Source organism: Marmota flaviventris, chromosome 4 (assembly GCF_047511675.1).
Source record: "Marmota flaviventris isolate mMarFla1 chromosome 4, mMarFla1.hap1, whole genome shotgun sequence".
In the NCBI taxonomy this organism is placed as follows: domain Eukaryota; kingdom Metazoa; phylum Chordata; class Mammalia; order Rodentia; family Sciuridae; genus Marmota; species Marmota flaviventris.
In genome coordinates this window covers 132,071,261-132,092,949 of record NC_092501.1, presented here as the reverse complement: position 1 = coordinate 132,092,949, position 21,689 = coordinate 132,071,261, and the positions used below count along the sequence as shown (strand labels likewise).

Here is a 21,689-nt window from a genome sequence, read left to right as displayed (position 1 = left end):
GAGGATCAAACCCAGGGCCTCACATGTGCTAGATGATCACTCTACCACTGAGCCACAACCCCAGACTGGAAGAACTATTTTTAAGCAGGTCATGAGGGAGAAATTATTGAAGTAGACATACTGGATAAAGTATTCTTGTTCCCCAAAGGGATTCAGGGGTCTTTTCTTTTTCTTTTCTTCTCTTTTCTTTTCACCAGGATTGGACCCAGGGGCACTTAACCACTGAGTCACATCCCCAGCCTTTTTTACTTTTTTAAAAAAAAATATATATATATTTATTTATAATTGGACACAATGCCTTTATTTCACTTATTTATTTTTATGTGGTACTGAGGATAGAACCCAGGGTCTCGTGCATTCGAGGAAAGCGCTCTACCACTGAGCCACAACCCCAGTCCCCTTTTTTACTTTTGAGGTAGGGCCCCACTAAGTTGCTTAGGACCTCGATAAATCACTGAGGCAATTGTGATCCTCCTGCCTTGGCCTCTGGAGTAACTGAGATTCAAGGCATACACCACCACGCCCGGCAGGATCTTTTTTGAATTGGACCAAGATGGAAGGACATCCAAGTTCGTGAAATAGTTTTAGACAAAGCTCACCATCTGCCTCTACCTTATCCTTCCACTTTCCCTCTTCTCTCAACTGAGAAAAAGAGTAAGAAAGGGAAGACAGAGAAATTTTTTAAACCAGGATTTCCTACTCAATTAAAAATCCTAAGGATACTGTGGTTCTGGTACATACCCATAATCATGTGACAGCACTCCACTGATACCCACCAGGGACCAGACTGCTCCCAAGCACTGTGCTTCTTCACTTTAAATGGTACCTGTCGACCCCAGCTGTCCTACAACTGATCCACCTCTGGCTGCCGTGAGGCTCATCCTGTGACTGTCGGCTCTGGTAGTGGTCCTGTCCATGGTTTTGGAAAGTCCAGCCCCAGCTCAGGCTGCCCCAGACGTCTCTAGCACCTTGGAACTGAGGGAGTTTTTAAACACCCTGGAGCACATGGCCGGGCAGCCATGGACCACATCAAACAGAGTGACATTCCTGCCAAGACCTGGAATTGGTTTTCTGAGACATTCAACAAAGTGAAGGAGAAACTCAAAGCAAACTTCTCTAGAATGCCTGCAGGACAGAGCCTAAACAAAGACTCCCTCCATGATGCCTGAGGTGGCCCCCATCCCATACTAATAAAAATGCTATAAAAATAATAATAAAAGTAATAAATGGTACCTGTCAGTTAGTGATAGGGTACTTGCCTAGCGTGTGTAAAGTCCTGAGTTCCATCCCCTGCACCAAAAGCAAAACCAAACTATGACAAGTGGCCCTGGAAGTATATGCCTGTAATACCAGCAACTCTGGAGGTTGAGGCCAGAGGATAGCCAGTTCCAGGCAGCCTCAGCAATTTAGCAAGGCCCCATTTAGACACACAGAGATGTGCCTGCACGGAGAGAAGGCCATGCCAGGACCCAAGGAGAAGGTGGCCATCTACAAGTCAAGGCAAAAGGCCTCAGGAGAAATCAAAACCACTTCCAGCCTTCAAAACTGTGAGGAAATAAACTTCTGTGTTTAAATCCCCAAGTCTATGGTATCTTGTTATAGCAGCCCTAGGAAATGAATACACTGGCTAGACAATCAGTTGTCTTTCTTACAGGCAAGCACCAACACACCCAACTAGTTTAGGTTAGTTTTTTTTTTGTACTGGGGATTGAATCCAGGGGCACTTTATCACTGAGTTATATCCCAAGCCCTTTTTATTTTTTTGAGATAGAAACTCGCTAAATTGCCCAGGGCATCCTTAAATTGCTGAGGCTGGCCTCGAACTTGTGATCCTCCTGCCTCATCCTCCCAAATGGCAGAGATTACAGGCATGCACTACCATGCCTGGCTTAGGATAGATTTTTAACATTCAATTGAGGATCTAAAGACCCTAATCCAGTTAAACAAATAAAGCACTAATGTGTCAGTAAAAATCTGAACTGAACTTTCAACTAAACCCTAACACTTCGTTTATTAACAAGCATCATGGCCATTATTATAGGTGATGTGCCCTAGATGATGGCCCTTACTTATGTGCCCTATATTGTTCTAAGCCCTGTCCTTGGAAATTCATTTAACCTTCACAAAACCCCGTGGGGCAGTATTATGTTACAGATGAAGAAACTGAGGCATAGACAGGTTGAGTTACTTGCAGGAGGCTGTGTAGATAGCACATTGGAGCTGTGATCCCAACATCTTTGCTTTTAACTAGTAATCCATGCTGCTTCTTTAATTAATAGATCTAATAGTTGTTACCCCTCCCTCACCAAACACTCAGCAGTGCAAAGTAGGCGTAATCTACTTAGACCTGGACTTAAAACACCTAACTCCGGCCAGGCACAGGGTTACAGTTATATAATGCCAGAAGAAGCTCCAGAGGCTAAGGCAGGAGGATGGCAAATTCAAGGCCAGAACTGGCAATTGAGCAAGGTCCACATCTCAAAATGAAAAGGACTGGATTTGTAGCTCAGGGGCAAAGCGCTCCAGATTCAATCCCCAGTCAGGGGCGAGGTGGGGAGGGGACCTAACTTCCGATTCAAGCTCTATTGGTATTCTTCCAGGAAGTTTCCCTATCTGAATAATAGACACCAGAATATGTGCCTGCTCTGGGGGTCAACAGAGATAATGGTACAAAGATGCTAGCAGGTGGGATTAGCCTCAGGCATTGCCCGCCTGTTTACTAGTCCTTTTATCTCAGTCCCACCAGGGGTTTCCACCCCTTTCCAGCTGTCTCGCATCTGCAATGCATGCAGATGCAATCCTGCCTTTCTTACGGGTCCCTTAGTCCTTGCCCTCAGTAAACCCAATTGAGGACGAGGAAGAGGAGTCGCTGGACTGTGGAAAGCTTTTGCAGAGAAGCCTACTGGGGGGGGGGGGGGGGCGGGGAGCCAACAGGTTAAAGTTAGGCAAGCACAGACCAGATCCCTCCTCTGTCAGTCCCCTGTGGGGCCCACAGAATCATAGAGACCCTCCTTCCCACACCCAGTTTCCCAAAGTGTAATTCAAGCTCTTCGCCCCCGCCCCCGCCCCCGCCCCCGCCCCGCTTGCTCCAAATGTCCTAAAGCCAGATCGGCGCTGGCCTCAGTACAGTTTGGGCCTCTTGGAACCACAATTGGGTTTTTATTTTGTTTTTACTTTTAGCCTTAAAAAAAAAAAAAAAAAAAAAAAAAAAACTTTCACTTATTTACATTTTTGTGTGTGCTGGTGCTGGGATTTTAATCCAGGGCCTCAGGCATGCTAGGAAAGTGCTTACCCCTGAGCTACCCCCACCCCGCCCCCGCGCGCCCTTGGAATCACGACCGATAATGGGAATCCACCCCTGGGACTTCAGCTCTGCCTTGTCCTCGCCTTTGCCATCCTCCTATCCTGGCTAATAGAGGCATTTCATGAATTTCCTTCTAGTCTTGTTAAAGAGACAGCACTTTAAAAGCCTGCTTCTGATATCTGCATTGCCCCCGTGAAGTTGCTGCTCCCGTGCGTGACTGCAGCTGCGCCAGCGTCTGGGTCTAAACAGTCTCATCTCGACCCTCAGCACCCCTCCCCCTCCTTGCAGAGGGCTTTCACCACCAGGGGAGGAGAGGAGGAGCGCAGAGCTTTACCACTAGAGACTGGCTGCCAATCTGAACACATTCAGAGCCATTAGATCCCCACCCCCATGATTTCTTTCTATACTATTAAAATTCGCCCCCCCCCCCCAATTCTGAGCATAACATTTTCTTTTCTTTCTTTCTTTTTTTGCCAGGGTCTCACTAAATTGCCCAGGCTGGCCTCAAATTTACCATCCTCCTATCTCAGCCTTCGGAGTAGATGGGATTACAGCTGTGCTGCCCCACCCTTCTTCTGTACTACTAACGTTTGCAAATCAAATGATAAAAATTCTACGGGCTGAGCTAAAATCAGTGCACATTCTCTAATTGTGTTGTGTGGCCAACAGGATCTTGCTTTTCTTTCTCCTCTTTCTCATGAAATAAATAATCCAAGAAATGGCGCAATTTTTTTCTTTTTCTTTCTTTCTTTCTTCCTTTCTTTTTTTTAATGACCAGTTACACACTAACTCCTGGTGTTGATTGCCCCTGCCAGTTAATGAGCACGGCCTCTACTATGTCAGCCTATCCAGGTAAATATAGCACACTGACACCTGAGAATACATCTGGCCAATCCCCAGCATATCCTTCTGCCACTCTGCAAGTGGATGCTAAATAGTACATGTCCAAGTGACAATTGATCTGGAAACTCACAATCTAGATTTTTTTTTTTTGGGGGGGGGGGAATGTTTACTGGGGATTGAACTCAGAGACCACTGAGCCACATCCCCAGCCTTATTTTGTATTTAATTTAGAGACAGAGTCTCACTGAGTTGCTTAGCCTCACTGTTGCTGAGGTGGCTTTGAACGCTGATCCTTCTGCACCAGTCTCCAGAGCTGCTGGGATTACAGGCATGCGCCATCCTGGCTGGCACCATCTAGATTTTTAAAGTAACAAATTGTAGACCATTGAAATATGCAGCAGACCATGTGCAATTGGGGTGGATTTTTGTTTGTTTGGGGGTACTGGGGATTGAACCCAGGGGTGCTTTACCACTGAGCCACATCCCCAGCCCTTTTTATGTTTTGTTTTGCAACAGGGTCTCTCTGAGTTGCTGAGGGTGGGTTTGAACCCGTGATTCTCCTGCCTCAGCCTCCCCAGTTGTTGGGTTTACAGGGTGCACCACGACATCCGGCTGCAATTGAGTTTTTACATTTATTTCAGTTTGGAGGACCCCCATACATAATGGCCCTCAAAAGTTCTGGAGTGTGAGAGAGCTAGTTGAGGTTTCACGTCCCTGAGACATTCACCAACACTGAACATCCATCCCTCTCATGCTGGTTTTTACAAAGAAAATTATTCTCTCCCCTGTCAGGTTAGATCACAGTAACTTGTTAGTTCTGATCTTCTCATTGAACTGTTCCTCTTCTTTGCTAGGTCCTCATCGATTTGGTGTTTTTTTTTTTTTTTTTCACAGTATAGTTTTTAATGTTTTAAAAGCAATGTTGTAGTGCCCCCTACTGGAATATCCTATTAGTAGCTATTTGTGAAGAGAATTTGCTATTTTTAGAGAAAAGGTAATAAACTTCACCAAAAAAGTTTAAAAGGAGAGTCTGTTATTTACTTCCTTTTTCCCCTTGTAGGTGGATTGAACCGAGGGTCACTTTACCACTGAGCTAAATTCCCAGCGCCTTTTATTTTATTTTGAAACAGGGTCTTGCTAAATAGCTGAGACTGGCCTGGAACTTTCTGGAACTTTCAGTTCTCTTGCCTCAGCCTCCCAAATAGCTGGGATTACAGGTGTGTGCCACCACACCCAGCACAATTATAGTAATTATTGAAGTCGATCTGTGTATTGATTTTATTATGATAATGCCCTAAATTCCCATAAGGATAGTAGATGGATACATCATGCCACATGAGATCATACAGTTCACAAGAATAGGAACCAAGTCAAACAGGCCAGTGGTGGGAGGGCTATCAGAGCTGGAACTATAAATATTACGAATTAAATAGAAGAAAAACTTTGTCCCTAATAAAGCAAACCAGAATAATTTTGCAACATCAACCTGCACATGGAAACAACCCGGCCCCCCATTCTGTTTGGATACGATGCAGAGCCAATCAGGGTAAAAGAGACCCTGTATGGTCAAGCAATCCCTGTCCACTCTCAGAACAAGGAAAGCAAATACAAGCAAACCTCCAAGTCACTTCCCACAGCCAAGTAGTGCCTGCCTGCAGAGGAAGGCATCGGGCCCAGGGGTGGACACATGGCTACTCAGTGATTCAGTGATTTCCCATTCAGCAATGGGTGGGCCCATTTTTGCAAAGCCAGAAGGAAGCTACGCACACAGATTCATGTAGAAGAAGAGGAAGAGGAAGAAGAAAGAAAGAAAGCAAAAGCACCTAGTGAAGCCACATAATCTTGTGCCAGATTTGAAAGATTAGCTCTGACAGCGAAAAGTACTCTCACTGTATAACATCTTCAAAACCAGGGAAGCTTCCCAGGAAATTCCAATTGCCTAAAATGGTCTTCTGTTAATTCTTCAAGGGTGTTCTAAGCTGTTTTCAGTCCTTGGGGTTTAAAAAAAAGGATGATCTTCCTGTCATTTTTTGCCTTCTTATCCTAATTTTGCCTTTATATATTTTTATTTATTTATTTTTGCAGTCCTGGGATTGAACCCAGGGGCACTCTATCACTGAGCTTACATCGTCAGCTTCTCTGTCTCTCTCTCTCTCTCTCTCTCTCTCTCTCTCTCTCTCTCTGGTACTGGGGATTGAACTCAGGGCACTTGAGCACTGAGCCACATCCTCAGCCCTATCTTGTATTTTATGTAGAGACAGGGTCTCACTTATTTGCTTAGTGCCTCCACATTGCTGAGGCTGGCTTGAACTCGTGATCCTCCTGTCTCAGCCTCCTGAGTTGGTGAGATTACAGGGGAGAGCCACCACACCTGAATCCTAAATTTACTTTTAAAATTCATTTGAAGCAAAAGAAACATTTGAAGCGTATTTTGTCATGTAACTTTTATTTCTGTCACTTACCTTCACCTCTTGCTTTTCAAATCTGTTTAGTAAGAAGTGAACAAGAGAACATTTAATCAAGACATATGGTTAAAATGTCCAAAACCATGGAATGTCTCAGTGTGTTCTGCCAAAATCTTAGGTATTTTAGCTTCAATTTTAATAACTGCCATTATTAGTCACACTGTAGTGGAGAAAGCCGCTTTAACTGACAGTTCTTCTTTTTTTAAATATTTTTAGTTGTCAGTGAACTTTTATTTTATTAATTTACATGTGGTGCTGAGAATCAAACCCTGTGCCTCACACATGCTAGGCAAGTGCTCTACCACTGAGCCACAACCTCAGCCCTGACAGTTCTTTTAAACCTAAACCTACTGATGATAATTCACAGGAACTAGACAATTTGAAGACCAGTGTTGTCTCCATGGTTGATTTCTCCTAAAGTCAGAAGGTTCAGCTCTTGCTCTAAGGGAAGGGAAGACTCAGGAAGAATAATTTTTTTTTTTTTTATACTGGGTATTGAACTCAGGGTCACTCAACCAGTGAGCCACATCTCCAGTCCTATTTTGTATTTTATTTAAAGACAGGGTTTCACTGAGTTGCTTAACACCTTGCTTTTGCTGAGGCTAGATTTGAACTTGTGATCCTCCTGTCTCAGCCCTTCCCAGCCTCTGGGATTACAGGCCTGAGGTCCAGCAGGAAGAATACTTTTTATAACCAAGTCTATTAAAGTTCAGATCACTGGCCTGGGGCTGTAGCTCAAGGTAGAGCATGTGTTTAGCATGCCAGAGGCCCTGCGTTCCATCCCCAGCACCTGGGGGAGGGGGGAGTAAAAGGGCAAATCGTTCTTACTGCATTCTGTAGTATTGCTAAATACCTAGCTCAAAGAAAAGAATAAAAATAGGCTGTCACCTACAAACACATAGTGACTTTCACAGTAGGGAATGGATGGAAATATAGAGGCTCCTTGTGTTAAAAGCACAGCCTCTGCCGGAGCTTGGTGGCAGATGCCTATAATTTTAGCGAATTGGGAGGCTGAGGCAGGAGGATTGCAGGTTCAAGGCCAACCCCAGAAGTTTAGTGAGACCCTGTCTTAAAATTTAAAAAATAAATAAAAATATAAAGGGTTAGGGATTAACTCAGTGATTAAAGTTCCCTTGATTCAATCCTCAATACCTTCCCTGGGGTGGGGGGATCCCCACAAGTAGTAAAATCTGGAAACTCAAATTTAAAAAGCAGTTCCCAAGCTGGGTGTGGTGGCGCATGCCTGTTATCCCAGCACCTCAGGAGGTTGAGGCAGGAGGACTGTGAGTTCAAAGCCAGCCTCAGCAAAAGTAAGATGCTAAGCAACTTAATGAGATCCTGTCTCTAAATAAAATACAAAATAGGGCTGGGGATGTGGCTCAGTGGTTGACCCTTGAATTCAATGCCAGGTATTAAAAAAAAAAAAAAAAAAGTTCTTAGGCTGGGAATATAGCTCAGTTGGTAGAGTGCTTGCCTCACATGCATAAGTCCCTGGGTTCAATCCCCAGTACCACACACACAAAATAGTAGTTCCCATCACTTTCTTTTTGTTGACTCCCACCACTAACTTACTTAGAGAAATACTTGATTGCCGTCCCATAGCTATTCAACACAGGGGCTGCATGATGATGCTGTGCCACACCAGCCTGGGGACAATGGAAGACCAGGGCCAGCTGTGCCTGGAGAGTGGAAGGAATGCCCAGAACGATTACTGGCAGGCTGTGTCTTAATGGGGACGGTAAAGAGTCTCCCAGTCAGAGAATGAAGGTGCTCCCTTCATGGGGGGAACAGTATGTGGAAAGGTACAAAGGTGTAAAATTTGCCATTTAATCCATGCCAGGCACTCAACCACTGAGCCACATCCCCAGCCTATTTTGTAATTTATTTAGAGACAGGGTCTCACTGAGGTGCTTAGTGCCTCGATTTTGCTGAGGCTGGCTTTGAACTCATGATTCCTCCTGTCTTAGCCTCCTAGGCCCGGCTCTTTTTCCTTTTTTCCGCAGGACTGGGAATTGAACCCAGGCCCTTGTGCCTGCTAGGCAAGTACTCTGCCACTGAGCTACATCCCTTTTTATTTTATTGATAAGTTGCCAAGGCTGCATTTGAATTTAGGATCTTCTTGCCTCAGCCTCCCTTGTAGCTAGATTACAAATTTGCACCACCATGCCTGGAGAAAGTGTTTTTTTAAGTTAGAAATTTTAAATAAGAATATATCATAGTCAACTCTATGGCATAATAAAAAATCATTCTGGAGCAATTGTGTGATTCATTTTGGGGCACTTTGGATTAAGCACCTTCCCTAATCACCTAACCAGCTGCTTTTGGGAAGACATGAATGGGACGTCTCAGGAGGTGCAAAGTATCTGCTATTGTCTTCACTGTAGACTAAAGTTGAGATCAGGTGTGAGGACTGACAGATCTGGGGTTTGACCCTCGCTCCCCCGGGTGCTAGAAACAAGACTGGAAAAACCTAGATGTGGCTGAGCTGCCAGCGTCCCCCCAGTGGAGAAATCAAGAAAATGCACAAAACTGAGAATTTTCAGGACAAGAAAGTAGTTAGAGATTTGCATGTGCTGTGATAGTTTATGGAAACCTTATTGCTTTGTTCTATTTTCATCAAACATCTATTGAATGTCAATTTGGACATGCAAGCTTTAAAAACATGCAAACTCAGCTGGGCGCCATGGCGCATGCCTGTAATCCCAGTGATTTGGGAGGCTAAGGAAAGAGCATTGCGAGTTCAAAGCCAGCCTTGGCAACTTAGTGAGACCCTAAGCAACTTTGAGAGACTCTGTCTCAAAATAAAATATGAAAAAGGGCTGGGGATGTGACTCAGTGTTTGAGCACCCATTGATTCAATCCCCAGTACAAAACAAACAAACAAACAAACTCTATTGTTCGTGCCACTGTCTGGTGTTGATGGTTGGAGCCAAGAAACTTTATGTCTCAAGTGCTGCTGGTTAGAAACCATAACCAGAGGTGATGGGCAAAAAAACAAAAAACAAACAAACAAAAAAAAACACAGGAGAAAACTTAAAACCAAAGAATGACAAGGTACCATGACTCAACTTCTGTCTTAAAACATATTCTAGACACGTCTGTCAGACACACACAGGGCTTCCCACACTCTGCTTCCCCTTCTAGAAGAAACTGACCTGCTACCACAGCCCCTGATGACTGGACAAGAGCGACCGGCAGATCCGATCCAAGGCAGGATTTTTTTTTTTTTTTGTACTGGGTATTAAAGCTCTAGGGCCTATATCTGCCCCACCACTTCCGTTTAAAATTGTTAGATGCTGTATTGTAGATGATACATTTTGTGACACATGGCCTTGCTACTGGTAGGAAGAGGGTTAGAAGTCCTGCCACATAATCATGTGTGTGTCCGAATGGGCATTAGTGAAATGGCTGCATTTCCATCTAGTTAACATAAAGGTAAACTAGGTCAGCCTCTCACACGACATTTGCTCCTTCAGGCTCCTGAGGAACTTCCTCAGCATCTCCTAATTCCAGGAAGATCTGTGAGGCACTTATAATGCACTTATTTTACTGAAAGGAGAAGCTGAAGCCAGACTTCTTGCACATCTCTCTCTCTCTCTTTCTTGCTCTCTGTTTTTTGTTTTTGGTACCAAGGATTGAACCCAAGGGCTTTTAAAAACTAAGGCACATTCCAGCCCTTTTCATTCTTTATTTTGAGACAGGTTCTCACTAGTTTGCTTACAGCCTCACTAAATTGCTGAGGCTGGCTTTGAACCTGTCAACCTCCTGCCTTAGCCTCCTGAGCCACTAGGACTACAGGCATGTGCCACCATGCCTGACTCACATCGCTCTTCTTATACAAATTCAGGTTGCTTTGCAATCAAACCACCACCAAAAAAAAAAAAAAAAAAAAAAAATCAGTCCACATCCCAAAAATGCATACATAGGTTTGAGGTCAAGTATTCAAACTGTATGGTACCTAGCACAACATAGGCATTTGATAAACATAGGAAATCAACAGATAAATGAAAAATGCCTAATCTGATGGGTGCAAATATAGTTTCCTCTGATTAGTTGGTGTTGTGTTTAATTATTTTCTCTCACTCCAGACTGAAGTTGCTATTGCTAGGGATAATGTGTGTGTGTGTGTGTGTGTGTGTGTGTGTGTGTGTGTGTGTGTGGGATTGAACCCAGGGACAGACTATCACTGAGCCATGTCCCCAGCCCTTTTTATTTTTATTTTTTTTTAATTTTAAGACAGGTTCTTACAAAGTTTCCCAGGCTGGTTTTGAACTTGTGATCCTTCCACCTCAGCCTCCAGAGTCACTAGGATTACAGGTGTGCATTGTAGTGCTGAGAAGGAATAAAACTCATTGAGCCTTCTCTTTAACAGTGCATTTATTAATAACAGGATGTATCCTCAATATAATAAATATCAAAATCCGTGCAAAGTGATAAAAGATAAAAGTAATTGAGTTAGCTGAGAGCACATTTATTAAAACACTGGTATCCTGGCTCTATTTCTACCTCACCCTGGGGAGGAGCAATTTTGAAAATTTCAGATTCCCAAGACTCATCCATGACCCTTTGAAATTGCAGTCTGAGGGCTGGGATTGTGGCTCAGTGGCAAAGCACTGGCCTGGCACGTACGAGGTACTGGGTTCAATCCTCAGCACCACATAAAAATAAATAAATAAAATAAAGGTATTGTATCTACAAAAAAAAATGTTAAAAAAAAAAGGAAATTGTGGGACTGGGATATAGCTCAGTTGGCAGAGCATCTTGTATGCACAAGGCCCTGGGTTTGATCCCCAGCACCAAAAGAAAAAAAAAAAGAAAGAAAGAAAAGAAAAGAAAAAAAGAAATTGTAGTCTGATTGAGACTGAATAAACATTTTTTTTCTTTTTCTATGCTGAAGATTGAACCTATATCCTCACAAATACTAGACAAGCATTCTACCCCAAGCTACATCCCCAGCCACATTTGGATTTTTGGTTTTTGTTTATGTTTTTGGTACTGGGGATTAAATCCAGGGGTACTCTACCATTGACACTGAGCTTCCTCCCTAGTCCTTTTTATTTTTTATTTTAAGACAGGATCTTGTCGAATTGCCCAGGCCTGACCTTGAACTTGCAATCTTCCTGCCTCAGCCTCCTGAGTTGCTAAGACTACATACGGCATCACTGGGCCTAGCTACCTTTGGATTAACTCTCCAGGTGGCTCCAACATGCCTGTCTGGGCAGGTTTTTTTTTTTTTTTTTTTGTACTGGGGATTGAACTCAGGGACACTCAACCACATCCCCAGCCCTATTTTGTATTCTATTTAGAGACAGGGTCTCACTGAGTTGCTTAGTGCCTTGCTGTTTTTGAGGCTGGCTTGGAACCCGTGATCCTACAGGTGTGTGCCACCACACCCAGCCTTGGGCAGATTTTGAAGACCCAGGCAGGGTAACCCTCATCCACAGTAGTGCTTCTCATACTTGCCAGATGGTAGAATCCTCTGAGTGACTTAAGTTAACTTTCCAGCTCTCTGCCTTGGAGATTCCGATCACACATCTGGGGTAGGTCTCAGGAATCTGTTTAAGATGCCTCAAAGGGAATTCTTAGGACCTATTGAGATTACTTATGCTGACTCTGGTCTGCATGCTGAAGGCTAGATAGATGCCCCCCTTAAGCTTGTGATTAATTGTTATGTGGCATATTATAGCAAGAGCTAACTCATACTCCATTTCTCAGAAAACTATTAAAGGATTGCTTCATCAAAAGATGAAGTAAACTAAGAAAGAGTAAGACATAGGCTATAAGACACAATACAACTGGCCGGGCGCAGTGGTGCAGGAGGCTAAGGCAGGAGGATCACAAGTTCAAAACCAGCTTGGGTGCTAAGCAACTCAGTGAGAGCCTGTCTCTAATAAAATACAAAATATGGCTGGGGATGTGGTTGAGTGTCCCTGAGTTCAATCCCCAGTACCAAAGGGAAAAAAAAAAGAAAAGAAATAAACAAACAATACAACCATAGGAGAGCAGTATCCTTAAGATGTTGAAATAAGCAGGGCACATGCCTGTCATCCCAGCAGTTTGGGAGGCTGAGGCAAGAGGATTGCAAGTTCAAAGCCAGCCTTAGCAACTTAGTGAGGCCCTAAACAACTTAGAGACCCCAAGTCAAAATAAAAGATGGGCTGGGGATGTGACTCAGTGGTTAAGTGCCCTTGGGTTCAATCCCTGGTACCAAAAAGAAGAAGAGAAGGAGAAGGAGAAGGAGGAGAAGGAAAAACAATAGGCACGCCTGTAATCCCAGAGACTTGGGAGGCTGAGTCTGGAGACAAGTTCAAGAACAGACTCAGCAATTTAGCAAGGCTCTAGGCAACTTAGAGCCTTGTCTCAAAATAAAGAGGGCTGGGGATGTGGCGCAGTGGCAAAGCGGTAAAGTGTCTCTGGACTCTATCCCTAGGTAAAGTGCCTCTGGACTCTATCCCATTCATGTCACTCATGGGGGAGTGACATGAATGGCACTAAGGAAGTGACACGGGTGGCACCTGATGTATCTCAATAGGAGGCTTAAATCGTTTTCATTTTGATCTCTCTATGGCAGTTACAATCTCTTTCTTTTCTGTGCTGGGGATTGACCCCAGGGCTTTAGGCACAAGCATTATCACTGAGCTACATTCCCAGCCCAGTATATCACATCAACAGTGCCTGGTATCTCCTCCAAACCCTCTGTTTTGCCCTCTCTACAACAAGTCTTCAGTCTTTTGCCAGGATAGAGTAGGATATATAGACACTTTCCAGTTTCTTAAGCAGATTGTTAATGTCTTTCCTATTTAATCTATACCCTTTCGCTCTCTGTTCCAGGGAAATCTGGTGTAATCAAATACTGATTTTGGTGGGGGAGACAGGGGGACAGAATTCTGTAGTGCAAAACACCAGGGCCCCATTTTCTTGGTTTGCTAATCCCCTATCATCCATCATCTATGCAGCTTGTAAAACTTTTTTGGTCCTTTCTTTCATTCTCTTCAATTTTGTGCTCTTAATGCCTTTTTAAAGAAAAATCCTTTTACTGTCATTGAATGAAGTTTCAGGAAGCAAAGCAGACGGCATGCTTTCAATGTGTTATCTTTAGACACAAATTCTGGTGTAGATGGACATGTCAAAACTGTGTATTATAGAAAGTCTCAAAGACACACAAAATACAAAGAATGTTAATGACCCCCCACTCCATATATAATACATATATGTGTGTGTGTGTGTGTATTTTTTAGGGGGGGTACTAGGGATTGAACACAGGGTGCCTAATCATTAAGCCACATCCCCATCCCCTTTTTATATTTTGTACATTTTGTTTAGAGACAGGACCTCGCCAAGTTGCTTAGAGCCTCAATAAGTTGCTGAAGCTGACTTTGAACTTGCTATCTTCCTGCCTCAGCCTTCTGAGCCCATGGGATTAAAGGCGGCTCCCACTTCCCATATTATCCACTGCCCAGCTTCAACAATTACAGAATTCATGGCCAATCTTATTTCATCCAAATCCCTATCCCTCCTCCTGGATTATTTGGAAGAAAATCATATCATTTCATTTGTAAATGAATAATGGATCTGAAGTGCTTATGTAACTACTTCTAGAGAATGAATTTCTGATTACAGTCCTTCAAATGCTAACTAACCAGAGTGCTAGGTCCTAATTAGGGTACTTCACAAATGTGAACAGCCTCTACGATGTTAATCTATATACACATGCATTGCACGGGCTGTTCATAGGAAAGTGAATCATCGTACAGAGCATCTAAAACAGTGAAGCTCAAGGGTTGAGGAGAATTATTGGGTTTTGTTGTCTGACTAGAAGAAGCTTAAGAGACGAGCACTTAGAATTGATAGCTGTGTTTTGCTCTTAGAGTAGAAGAGAGCCATCAGGAAAAGAGGTAATTTGCAAGGAAAGAAGAACTAGAGATAATGTTGAACACACAACAAGAAATATAGACAATTGTTAATGTATGATTGGGGCTCAGAGGGAGGTCTGACTGGGTAGTCATACTTAATCATCATTCTTATGGAAATAAGAATTGAAAGCCTGACACAAGTGGATTCTCCAAATGAGCCAGGAAAGGGAACAGAATGACCTGCGTTGAGGAGGGGAGAGAGGAAAAGGTTGACACCTGTTTGACAGAAAGGGAGTTGGGCCATGACACCTGCAATTACATCATGATACTCCATCATGGAGAGCTGGGGAGAACGGGTTGTATATGCCACCATCTCAGACAAAACTCTTAACCCTTGCACCTATTTTAGTAGTCTGGAGAAATCTATGGACTTTCTTAAATGAAAAATATAAAGTAGGTATGATTACAAAGGAAGCCAATTACACTGAAATAGTTCTCAAAATATTTTTAATGTGATACAACAATAAAATTATTCTGATACATTAGATAACAAGATATAGTGGCAGGTATAATGTTTACTGTAATTTTTTTTTCTTTTTTTTTGGAGGGGATATTGGTGACTGAACTTAGGGGCAATTGGCCACTGAGCCACATCTCCAGCCCTATTTTGTATTTTATTTAGAGACAGGGTTTCACTGAGTTGCTTAGCAACTTGCCATTGCTGAGGCTGGCTTTGAACTCCAGATCCTCCTGTCTCAGCCTCCTGAGCCTCTAGGATTATAGGCATGCGCTACTGCTCCCTGCCTTCATTACTGTAACTTTGAAGTAGAAATGCGTGTAAACTACGTTTTGAGATATCTGCAACAACTCTAATGTGATGTGAAAGTAACTGTGACTTCTATGGGTGACAAAGTCATAGGTATTGCTAAAACCACATTTGGTTGTGTACATTCATAATTGAAAGAAGTGCTAATTTGCAGTTAGATGTGAGTAGAAATAAGTGATTTTTTCCTATCCAAGTTCACAGACACCCTGAACCCAAATCTCTATCCACAAACTCTCCCCACCATGAGAACCTACTTGGGCGTGGGTTGTCAGATAAATGACTTCATTCATTCACAAACTATGTAGTAGACACCAATAACTGCACTAGACATAGAGATACAGGATAAATAAGCAGCAGTGAGTCAAATTGGGGAGACTGGTATAAATAGATAATGGCAGGGCTGGGGTTGTGGCTCAGTGGTAGAGGGCTCACCGAGCATGCAGGAGGCACTGGGTTTGATCCTCAGCACCACATAAATGTAAAATAATGATATTATGTCCACCTAAAACTTAAAAATAAATATTTAAAATAAATAAATAAATAGATAATAGCAATTCAATATGGTGGGTACAATGAAAAGCTTATGTAGCCAGCTGTTCAGAGGAGGGGCGTTTGGGAATAATTATGCCCAAAACAAGTGACTTGACTCCAAAGTGAACCTGGATCTGAGTCTGTTGTCCTCGATGGAGGCTTTGTGGGTTGAACTGTGAAGAGCTTCATGTTTCCATGTCCTTCTTAGGAAGCCCAGCATGCCCTTCAGGACTGCAAGGTCCATTCCATTCTCCAGCTCTTTCTTGAGTTACTCTCTCCACTCTCCATGTCTTGAATATACCATCCCGCCTGCCCCAGAGTCACCCTATGTGCTACAGATTTTCTTGGAAGTCTTCTCACCCCCAATATATACCCCCCCATGGTTCATCCCTATTTATTATTAAGTCATAGCTTAAGCATTACTTGTTCTAGGAGGCCTTCCATGACTCTCTCTCAGCTGAATGATTCAGTAGTTCAGAGTGTTTAAGCAGTCCTTGCTTGATGAACACTGTTACGGTTTGGATATGAGGTATCCCCTACAAGCTCCTATGTGAGACAATTCGAGAACGTTCGGAGGTGAAATGATTAAAAGAGCTGTAACCTAATTGGTGAATTAATCCAGTTGCATGAACTAACTGGGTAGTAACTGTCGGTAGGTAATGTGTGGCTAGAGGAAGTAGGTCACTAGGATATCCCTTTGGGGTTTACTTTTATTTTTTTTTTAAGTTTTTATTTTTCATTTATTTATTTATTGGTATCAGGGATTGAACTCAGGGCCACTCTACCACTGAGCCACGTCCCCACCCTATTTTGTATTTTATCTAGAGACAGGGTCTCACTGAGTTGCTTAGTGTCTCACTTTTGCTGAGGCGGACTTTAAACTTGCGATACTCCTGCCTCAGCCTCCTAAGCCGCTGGGACTACAGGTGCGACACCTTGCCTGACTGGGTTTTATATTTTTGTCCCTGGTGAGCGGAGCTCTCAGCTCTCATTCTCTCTGCTTTTGGGCTGTCATGAACTGAGCAACTTTCCTCCACCATGCCTTCTGCCATGATGTTTTACTTCACCTTGGGCCCAAACAAGGAACTATGTAGTCAGCCAACCATGTACTGAACTACTGAAACTGTGAGCCAAAATCAACTTTTCCTCCTTTAAGTTCTTGTTAGGTCTTTTGGTCAAAACAATAAAAAGCTGACTAATACACATATTTATGTTGTCTCTAGTTTTTCATCATTACTAGTCTGCAGACACACACACCTTTATGTATATATATGCTCGTACTTATATATTTTTTAAAGGTTGATGTGATTTTTTTAATACCTTTATTTTATTTACTATGTAAGTAAATAAAATACATATAGTGGTGCCTCACACTTGCTAGGTGAGTGCTCTACCGCTGAGCCACAGCTTCAGCCCCCTTAAATTTCTTTTTTTGTTTCTTGTTTAGTTGTAGTTGGCACAATATCTTCATTTTATTTATTTTTATGTGGTGCTGAGGATCGAATCCTGGGCCTCACATGTGCTAGGCCAGTGCTCTACTGCTGAGCCACAACCCCAGCCCTTGTACTTAAATTTTTGATAGATCAATTCTAGAATGACTTTCAACCAATAATTGCTCTCAAAAAGGTGTGGTGGAGGGGCTGGGGATGTGGCTCAAGCGGTAGCACGCTCGCCTGGCATGCATGTGGCCCGGGTTCGATCCTCAGCACCACATACAAAACAAAGATGTTGTGTCCGCCGAAAACTAAGAAAATAAATATTTAAAAAAAAAAAAAAAAAGGTGTGGTAGAGAACCTGCTTTACCACAGTTAATAACACTGGATACTATCAATCTTTTAAACATTTGTTAGTATTTTCATAAGATGGAAACAATCTTGTTAAGCGTGGATATCTTTATCAGTGAGAATGACTATTCTGTCTTTCTATTATTTAAGATATAAGTGTAATTAGGTTAACATTTTGGATAGAAGACTGAAAGACTGGAAAGAGAAGAAAATTAATATTCCTGCTGAAGAATAAAGGAGCATTTTAGGAAGGAAAATACTTTCCCAACTTTGATATAAAATATATTCATGCCTAAGGCACATTATGGAGTGAGAAGAACATTTAAAATCATGCCTAAAGCTAACCCAATTATATCAGCTGTTTCAAAACAGTTAGTGAAGATAATTCTTGGTCCTATTTGATAAAATTTCTGATACATAAGATTTGTAACCATCAAAGAATAAGCTCCCTCCTCCATATCTTGGTTTCTAAATGTCATTGCCCATTAAAAGAAACCAGGGCTGTTTGGAGAAGTGACTGATTTCCAGGACTGGAGGAAGGACAACCTGGAGCATCTTGTGCTCTAAAAAAAGGGGGTATGTCAAAAGGACACAGGAAGCAACTGGAAAAAGCACCCAGAGGCTAAAACTGAAACAACTTGAGCAAGAAAAGAAATAATGTTAAATTATATCCCATAGGACAAAATAAATATCCGAAGTCCAATTGATAAACATAAATGATTGAATAAAGTATTATAGTTAAGATTTGGGGGATAAGGACCAACTCTTCCTTTCAGAAGAGTAACAGTTATAAATGTAGGATTGAGGAAAATACAAAATCCCCATTAAAATACCACAATGGTAACTGTTGCTTACAAGATCTATCAATGGATGTCAGAATCAGCGGGCAAAAGTTTGTAGAGAAGATGTTTATCAATTACAAAGGGAAAAATAGTAACTTTACAGTAGGGAAACCCAACAGATAACCAACCATGAGATGGTAAACAAGAACGTCATCACCTGAAATGAAACAAGAAGAAATATTTCACCTTGTCTTCTTCCAAACCTGTACCTTCAGTTTGATCATGAGAAAAATATTGGGGAAAAAAACTGAGGGGCATTCTACAAAATAGCTGACAAGTATTCATCAAAGGAGCTCATAAAAGAGAAGGAAAAACATTGGAACTGTCACAGATGGGAGGAGACTAAGGTGCAGAAACTAAATGCACTATGGAATTTGAATTATATCCTGGAACATAAAAAGGACATTAGAAGGGGACATGGTGAAATTAGAAGTTTAATTAATAGCATTGTTATCAAGCTGGGTATAGTGGCACATGTGTGTTAATACTCTGGCGGCTAAGGAAGGGGGATTGCAAGATCGAGGTCAGCCTGGGCAACTCAGTTAAGATCCCGGTCCCAAAATAAAACAATACAAAACAAACCACATCCTGCTGCTTGTGTCTGCTCAGACTTGAATTCTGTTCAGAATTTCCTTTAATACTGTACTGCTCTTCATCTTAAATCACATGCTTACACCAAAATGATGAAATATTTTCAAAACAGTTAGCATTCTACATCTCTGAATTTATTGACTTCACTGTTTTCATTCAGAAAATAATTCTCACCTACGCAAGCTACTGATTTATGTAAAGAGAAATAAAATGGAAATCTAACCAGAAATCTGGAGTCTTTCTCAACTCTGCCATAAGTTTCAGTTATAAAATTGCTAGCAACTTACTCTCCTGGGGCTTAATTTTCCACATCTATAAGACAGAATTTGAAAAAGATAATTTGTCTTTCTCAGTTTTGAAAGTCTGTGCTTTCTTGGAATGTCACATTTAATTAAGATGATACCTTAATAATGATACAAATTAATGATGCACATGCAAAGGTTATTACATGACATCAAGTACCATGCAAATGTTAGTCACTGTTTTGTTAATGTGGAGATCTACTCTTATTTTGCTTCTTTTGCACATCCAGAGAGATATTAAAACAGAGAAAAACACTCATTGAAGGCATCTACTTATTTGGTCATACCGGGTCTTTGTTGTCCTAGGAATCAATTTGAAGCTATTCAGTACTGGACTGAACAGAGTGATTAGGTGAGAAATCCTATTTTAATGTCTCTGACTGACCAGTCCGTCCCACTTTCCTTCATGCAAGAGTATACAGATTTTTATTTAATTTATTTATTTTTGGTACCAGGGAGCTTAACCACTCAGCAACATCCCCAGCTCTTATTTTAAGACAGGGTCTAGCTAAGTTGTTAAGGCTGGCTTTGAATATGGTGATCTTCCTGCCTCAGCCTCCAGACTTGCTGGGATTACAGGCGTGGGCCACCTCGACCAGCAAAAGTTGATTTTTCAAAAAGTGGTAAAATGACTGTTTATGGGTATTGGAAGATGAGGAAAATGTCATAAAAATTAAGTATTCCATTTCACTGATGTTAGGTAATGGCAACTAGGTTTGAAATTTTAAAAGCAGCAAGCTGCCATTTCCAAATACATATTGCAGTTACGGGTGAGGGGAGACTCATTGCGTGTCCATCCAGGCATTGGAGTTCTGGGGAAGAGTATATGGAAAGAGAACTGATGTTATTTTTTTCAAGAATGCCCTATATGCCAGTTATATATAAACTACCTCCCCGCATTCTAACATCTATAAATTCTGTGGGATGGAATTGAGCATCTGTTGGTAGCCAACTGCTTTTGTCTGTTAAATGCATTTAGCTCTCATTTTTAAAAGATATCCCAAACATATCAGTAACTATGATAAATACAAATACCCAAATACAAAAATTTTAAAGCTTTTCTCACATACTTGAAAAGAATGTATTCTACTTTTGTTGGCAGTAGTTGTTTTGGGAAATACTATCTTTCACTAACTAGAATAAAACTTACTAATTATCCAAAGTTAGCAATCTCTGAGCTAGTTTCTCTTTTCTCTCCTCCTGGCAATTTGATGTAAATTTTTGTTTTTAAATTCTTTCATATTTTATTTTGCTTCTCTGCTGCATATGGGTAATTTTTTAAAAAAATATATTTTTAGTTGCATAAGAACACCTTTATTTTATTTTTATGTGTTGCTAAAGATCAAACCCAGTGCCTCAGTAGTGCTAGGCAAGTGCTTTAACACTGAGATACAGCCCCAGCCCGCATATGGTAATTTCTTAGTTTCATAGTGACTAATCTATCAACAATTTTTTTTTTTTTTAAAGCAGGGGAATTAATCCAGGGTACTTAACCAAAAATGCCCAGCCCTTTTTGAAACAGGGTCTCAAAAGAGTTTCTAAGGGCCTTGCTAAATTGCTGAGGCTGGCTTTGAACTCGTGATCCTCTACCTCAGCCTCTCAAGTTGCTAGGCTTACAGGCATGCACTACCAAGCCCGGCTGCTTGGTTACTTTTAAAGTGTCTTGCTCAATATTTTTTCTCACGCATATTTTACATTCTGAATTTGTAATTCAGAGGCCTTATGATTCTGTTGTATGGTTTCTGCTGGTGCACATTCATGGTGTTTTGTTTCCTTGTGTTTTCTAATTTGTAGCCTGCAGTATCGTAAATTATTTTGCATGATTCTTGTTGACTTGTACCAGGGTCCTGGACATTGCTAGCTTGGGACCAATGTAAACTAAATCTTGTTTTGTGATTTTTTTATTTTTTAAAAGAATCTTCAATCCTTTCAGTTGTATGAAAATAGAATCACAATGCTGAGCACCATTATGGAAAATAGTCATAGTTTAACATGAAAATACTAGAAGAGATTAGAATAAGCCCTTTTTTTTCTAGAAGTTTATCTGTTTATACTGACCTAGTCTTATGCAAGGGTAATTTGGTGTGAAATAAAATACATGCAATTACTTATATTATATATAAATATACATATATATTCTATGCATATGAATGTCTACAAATCATCTCAAATGTTACAACAGCCCTACAATGATTTTGATGTTTGAGCATGTCCTCTAAAGGTTCATATATTAGAGAGTTGGTCCTCAATGTAGAAGCAGTAGACCTTTAAGAAGTGGGGCCTGGCTGAGCACAGTTGCACACACCTGTAATCACAGCAACTTGGGAGCTCAGGCAGAAAGATACCAA

General features: G+C 41.6%; 1 pseudogene; it reads left to right on the top strand.

Annotated features, from left to right (window-relative positions):
* Nucleotides 1-792: 792 nt before the first annotated feature.
* Nucleotides 793-1,169, top strand: LOC114082284 (apolipoprotein C-I-like; annotated as a pseudogene).
* The last annotated feature ends 20,520 nt before the right edge of the window (nucleotides 1,170-21,689 follow it).